Below are 6,395 nucleotides of genomic sequence, written 5' to 3'. Positions count from 1 at the left end.
CCCCCAGCCCTCACGCCTGCCTCTACCACTTATTTCTCTGTCTTTCTCGTGCCACACTTTCCTTTGTTTTCCTTTTCCTTCTCGGCTGTCTCAGACACTGTCTTGCATGCGCGCGGGCACACACGCACACAAGCTTCTGGGGGCCGTTTTTCCTGTCCCTTCTTCAGTAACCCTTTTCTCTCTTAAATTTGTGGCCACAGAGTCTTCACTCTGGTTTAAAAACACTTCCTCTTTCTCTATAGATAGCGCAATTTCTAAAGAGAGAGAGAGAGAGCCTAGAAAACCTTCCAAGTCCAGGGGGGTGGGTAGGGCAAAGCAAGGCGTCTAGACCCAGCCACTCAATTTCCTGCTCCAGTGGTCTTCAAGATTTAGGGGATTGGGGTTTGGTCGAACATGCCCTGTTTATTTATTTATGTTCAGCCTTTCCTCTTCCAGGCTGCAGTCCCACATTTTCATCCCTGCCTGCAGCCAGGGACGCCTTCTCTTCCCCCAGCCAGACCATAGGTCCAGGCAACTCCTGGCCTTGTACAGAGGCAGCACATGCAACAGGACGGTCTGTTCTCAGCTGCTGTGGCTGCTGGTCCTTTTTGGGAGGGGCCAAGGAGGATTCTGGGCAACCTTCCAGCTCTGGAGGCGGGGAGCTAGAGAAACCTCAGGAGGGCAGAGAGGAGAGCCACCAGTAGTCAATGCAGGTGCCTGCTGCTGTTCAAAACCCGGCTTATAAAACCTGTGTGGCAGGACTCAGAGGTCCAGCTGCACCCCAAGAGCTTGTTTGCTGCATGGTGGGCATCAAAAGAATGCAGTAAGGCCAGACATAAGGCTCAGCGGTGCAGTGACTGTCTGGCAAGCACGAGGCCCTGAGTTCGATTCTCCATACAAAACATAAAAAATACAGTTTGAAGGAAATGTTTAATGGAGGCATGGGAGCCTTAATCTGTTTATTCTCACAGAAGGGTGGAAAAAGGATGTCCCTGGAAACTGCTTTGGAAGCAGTCAGCAAAGTAGTGAGGCTAGAGGGTGGAACAAGGGGGGAATCAAAAGGACCAACTCTTCCAAGGACAAAGGGCAGAATGCAGATATTGATCTGTCCTTTTGCTCCCACTTTCCTCCCCTGTCTGTTACCTGGGCTCCTCCACCTTTTAGTTTAGGGGTAGGAGAGGGGGGTGGGAAGATCACACAAGAGTGAGACTGCTAAGTAATTATTGCTTAGGTGTGAACTCTTAATCCCCAACCTTGTAAAGGTGGGGCTGTACTAGGAGGGCATGAATACTTTAATGGGAACATTTACCCGTGGGTTGCAAAAAGTCAGAAATAGAGCACCTTGTTGAAAGACCCCAGTAAGATCTAGAGATGGAACCCTTGAAATAGTGTTCTATGTTTGTGCATTTCTGGTTTTTTGTTTTGTTTTGTTTGGGTGGTGCTGGGGATGGAAGCCAGGACCTTTCCACTGAGTAACATCCCAGCCTTTTTTAATTTTGAGAAATTGTATGACTTAGTTGCCTAGGTCGGGCTCAAATTTTCAATCCTCCTGTTCATCCTCCCAGGCTGCTAGGATTACAGGCATGTGTTACCGAGTCTGGCTGCACTGGTTTCTTACACAGTACTTTGAGTACTGTTCCAGTTTAGTGGCCTGGGAAGTCAGTAAAGAGAAGATTCAGATATTATGAGATTTAAGTCTGATGAGGTTATCTCCTAGAGGTAGTCTGACCGAGGAGGCCAGTAGATGATGTGTTCAGCTACATGCCAGGAATCTAGAATTTTCTACAGGCTTTAAATATTTTGTACACATTCCAATTTTAAACTTTCAAATGTTATAGGCCAAGGATGTGCTCCTTGGAGTTTAGCTGTATTGGCCAATTAAATGATTTTTGTGGTTTTGGAGCCCCCCAAAAGGTGGCGTTGGAGAATACCATTGTCATTGCTATCATTTCTTTCTCATCATTTATGGGGCCCCTGGCCCTGCTGGATCAGGAATAGACAATCAAGGTGGAGCACAGATTCCAAACTCACGGCTGAGGGTGTGAAATTCCTCTGTCAAAGGATACTTACTATATTATCCAATTCTCATCATTTGTTGTGAAGCTGGAGTTAGAAAAATATACTAGAGGGTGATGGGAATTACGCAAAAAGAAAGCAGAATGAAGAAGAAGAAGGAGAAAGGGAAAGGAAAGAAGAAGAAGTAGGGTTCTGCATCTTTCACTGTGGCAGATTTCAACTTTGGAGGGACCTGGGGGAGGCTTGCGGGGAGCTCTGCCCCTATCCTGGAATCAGGCTCAGGCTTCCTCCCTCACCCTGTTCCAGTCTAGTACTGGAGTTGATTTTATCCAGCTTCTCACTTTTAGCTCTCGGGGCAGCGGGGAGGAGTTCCTGGATTAGTTTATGATTATATAGCACCAGGATACTGTCATCAGTATCCATCGCCTCCCTACTCAAGACCTGTGATGCTGTGGAAATGCACCTGCATTTGTGAGTGGATTTGTATTCATGTGTGGGTTACCCCGCCTGCTTCCCCACGGATGGGCACCATATGGAGTGTACGCCGCACAATCTCCATAAATGCCCACAGTGCTAATTGGTACTCAGGATAGTGATAATGACGATGATGACGATGATGATGACACTGAATTGCAAATAATGATTCCAGAGTGAAGACAGTTCTGGGCATAGAGAGATGCTTAACAAAGAAGGACTGAACAAATGAGCAAAGTTTAGGCTTTCTGTGGAGTGTATGAGATCTGGTTCTTTATTCTTTCAAAGTGTAATTACTCATGGGGCTGGGTATTTAACTCAATGGCACCACACCTGCCTCACAAGCTCAAGATCCTAAGTTTGATCCCTGGTACAAAACAAACAAACAAACAAACAAACAAACAAACAAAAACTTTTAAGCTGGGTATGGTAACACAGGCCTTCAATCCCAGCGTTCTGGAAGGCTAAAGCAGGAAGATTGTAAGTTCAAATCCAGTATGGGTAACACAAAGACTTACTTAGCAAGATCCTATCTCAAAGAAAAATAAAAAATGCTGAAGCGTGAGGATCCTGGATTCAATCCCTCATACCTAAGATGAACAAAATCCCCTTTATTACTACTTATTGAAAAAAACAAAATCTCAACTAAGAATGGGCCCTGGCCAAAATGGCCTAACAGTAATACAAGGTGTCTCAATAATCACAATTACCATGGGTATATTTTTAAAAATATGATTTTCTTTTTTGTTTTTTTTTTGTTTTTTGGTTTTCTTTGTGTGTGTACCAGGGATCAAACTCAGAACCTTGCACTTGCAAGGCAGGCGGTGGCACCGCTGAGCTAAATCCCTGGCCCCCAAAATATGATTTTCTTACCCACTTCTCTTTCTCTCTCTCTCTCAAGGTAAAAGGCCACAGCAGAAAGTCGGTGTGGCACTTCAGGACAAATGCATCTTACAGTTAAAGCACCAAGAAGGTAGCCAGACACAGTGGTGCATGCCTGTGACCCCAGCTATTTGGAAGTCTAAACCAGGAGGATCACAAGTTCAAGGCTCGCTTTAGCAACTAGCAAGACCTTGTCTCAAAGCAAAATTTAAAAAGGGTTGGGGATAAGACACCAGAAGTGGAAAGGACCACCTGGAAGAATGAAGGTCTGGTCCGGTCTTTTTTGTTTTGTCTTGGTTTTTTTAGGTTTCACCATGCAAGTTCAGGCTGGTCTCGAACTTGTTATATAGTCCAAGATGACCTTGAATTCACAGAACTCCTTCCCAGGTCTGGGATTTTAGGTGTGTACCATCATACCCAGTAAGGACTTTTTAAAAAATAAAAACAACAAACAAAAAGACAAGGGAATAGAAAAAAAAAATCACCAAAATCTTGGAGTCTGATCCCAACTCTGCCACTAAAAGCTGTTTGGCCATTTAATCCTTGGAGCATGTTTTCTCCTTGTAAACTGGAGATAACAGTACACACTTCATAGGGTCGTCTGAGGATTAAATGAGATGGCAGATATAAAGTGTCCAGCACAATGCCTGCAACATGGCAGGTGTTCAATAGTGATCGATAATATCATGATAGTACTTACCTGCTGGCACTGTAGGGTGGGAATGTGAAGATAAAATGATCACAAAAGTGCTGGGTAAACCAGAGGGGTCTAAACAAATAGAAAATGTTCTTTGCAGGTATTATTGGGCTCTGGGTTAAATCTGTTACTATTGGGATTTGGGGCAATGAGATAAAGATGTATAATCAAGGATACACTTCCTCCCTTCCATACATACATAATTTCAGCCATAAAGTTACTGAAATATGAGGAATGCAAGTGACTGCCTACCAGATATCCTCAGCAGGGGTGCTGTGAAGATTAATAGTTTAGAAAGACACAGGAATTATTGAACAGAGGGATATGTAAATCTGAAGAATAATCATGAAGCAATATCATCACCGTTAGTTGCAACAGACCCTTTCCTAAACCAGAATAGAATTTCCAGAAGTATCTTTGCCTTTTGGAATTACAGAGTATGACAGATTTATTTCCACACATCTCAGTTGCTTTCAGTGTTATTGTTTCCTCTGATTTTCCTCCCCTCTTTGGTGACAGAGAAGCTTAAGAACCAATTCTGTCAGGAAGTTTCTTGGGGAATTTTCAGAAGGATGTGTGAGCACAGTATATGAACGACTGTGAGCAGCCAGCATTCACTTTATTTCATAAAATATATATTCATAACTGATCTTCCAAGCATATCTGAATAATCAAAATCACGAAGTGACAAACAACATTGCATGCATTTGTCAGGTCTAACAGGCTCCTGTGAGGGAACTTACCACCATTTGTTTCTCTTACAGCAGGTCAGTTAACTTTTCCCCTGCTGTTGGGCCTCACAAAAAAGATGTGTTATTAAATCCAGGCTTCAGAGATAGGTGCCCAAATGCACTCTGCACATCTCATGTCAATCTCCAAATTTTCAGAATTTATTGACCAAGATGCTAGATGGAGTAGGTTCAAGCGTCTTGCTAAATAAAATACAGATTACATTTATCATTTCCCCTCAATCTACTAAAATCTTGTTACTCTTTCATGGAAGGAAATGAATCAGTTTGACAGAACTTGTTCCCAACACTATATTCACTACAGATTATCCTGGAAATGATTCAGTGATCATTTTTTTTTTTTTCCAGGTAAAGCTCCAGATTAGGACATTACAAACTTCCCCTTTTCTTTTTACAGATAGAGGCCTGAGTCTTCCTTTCTTTCCATCTTTCCAAGTTCTTAAAATGAAGTGGCTCTTCTATGATTTTAACCAATAATAAAAGATTCTCTTATAAATAGGTTTACCCTGCAAATGTTCTACTTTAAAGAGAAGATCTTTCTACTGGTGTTTAAGGATCATTTAAGAGTTGATCATGCGAAAACAGTAAGAAAGCAGAGGCATATGACCTCTATCTCAGAAAGCCTATTTCTATCTTTCTTCCATCAATTTATATTTTCTGAAGAGGTTTCTGAATTGAATGGGTTCAAGGCCAAAGACAGGTATGATGAACTTTAAGATTGTGTCAATCTTGTAAAATTCATGCAGGTCAAAGCCATTATTTTCCATATACATATTGAAAACCCACTAGAAAATAAATGAGAAAAAAGAGACTATATGAAAAACTTCAGAGCTTTTATCTCTTAATATAATTACAGTGGCCCTAGGGGCTACACACTTCCTGAAATCTCAGGGCTTTTTTAAACTCCCAGGTTTTCACCACACACACCAAACACAGATAACTTCAAAGTCAGAAAAGCCCTAACTCTGTGAGGATCACTGCTAAGACCTGTAAAGTATTTAGCTTCATGTATGCTCATAAGTGGAACTTTTGGGAGGTGGCTAGGTCTTGAGTGTGTGATACTGGGATTAAGTGTGTGTAATAACTAAATAGATTTAACATAGTTCTGGGTGTAGATAATGGAAGGCCTATCCCATGTGTGGGTGGCACCAACCAATAGGCTTGTGGCCTGAATTGAATATAAAGGGATGGAATCAAAGGCATGCTTGCTGTTGCCTGCCTGCTCTACCATGGACTGTTTCTCCTCTGCAATGCCCCTCTGCCATGTCATCCTGCCTTGGAGCCAGCTAACTGTGGACTGACACCTCCACAAACTGTGAGCCAAAATAAACCTTTCCTCTTTTAATTTTAGATGTCAGGTAGTTCATCTCAGCTATGACAGAAAGTAACTAAGGCAATCAAGATGAGAGCACAAAAGGGTGCCCTTGAAATGAAACTTCTGCTGTCTTGGGTACTTCTGGATGTATCTAGATTTGACGTTTCTAGGTTTAATGGAGAGACTCTCGTTCAAAGGTTCTGGAACAAAACAGGTGAGATGGTACATGACAAGAGTCCCAGGTCCTCTGAGGCTGAGACAGGTGATCATTTGAGCCCAGGAG

General features: G+C 42.6%; 1 long non-coding RNA gene across 1 annotated transcript in view; it reads left to right on the top strand.

Moving 5' to 3' along the window:
• Nucleotides 1-3,484, top strand: part of LOC109117661 — a 21,266-nt gene extending 17,782 nt beyond the window's left edge. The window contains exon 3 of the long non-coding RNA XR_002024967.2: nucleotides 3,371-3,484. This is a non-coding gene — a long non-coding RNA (uncharacterized LOC109117661). The remainder of the gene's footprint in view (nucleotides 1-3,370) is intronic.
• The last annotated feature ends 2,911 nt before the right edge of the window (nucleotides 3,485-6,395 follow it).

This window comes from Fukomys damarensis, unplaced genomic scaffold (assembly GCF_012274545.1).
Source record: "Fukomys damarensis isolate Sample0158 unplaced genomic scaffold, DMR_v1.0_HiC HiC_scaffold_32, whole genome shotgun sequence".
Taxonomy (NCBI): domain Eukaryota; kingdom Metazoa; phylum Chordata; class Mammalia; order Rodentia; family Bathyergidae; genus Fukomys; species Fukomys damarensis.
Note: the sequence above shows the minus strand (reverse complement) of the source record. Positions and strands in the feature narration are given on the sequence as shown.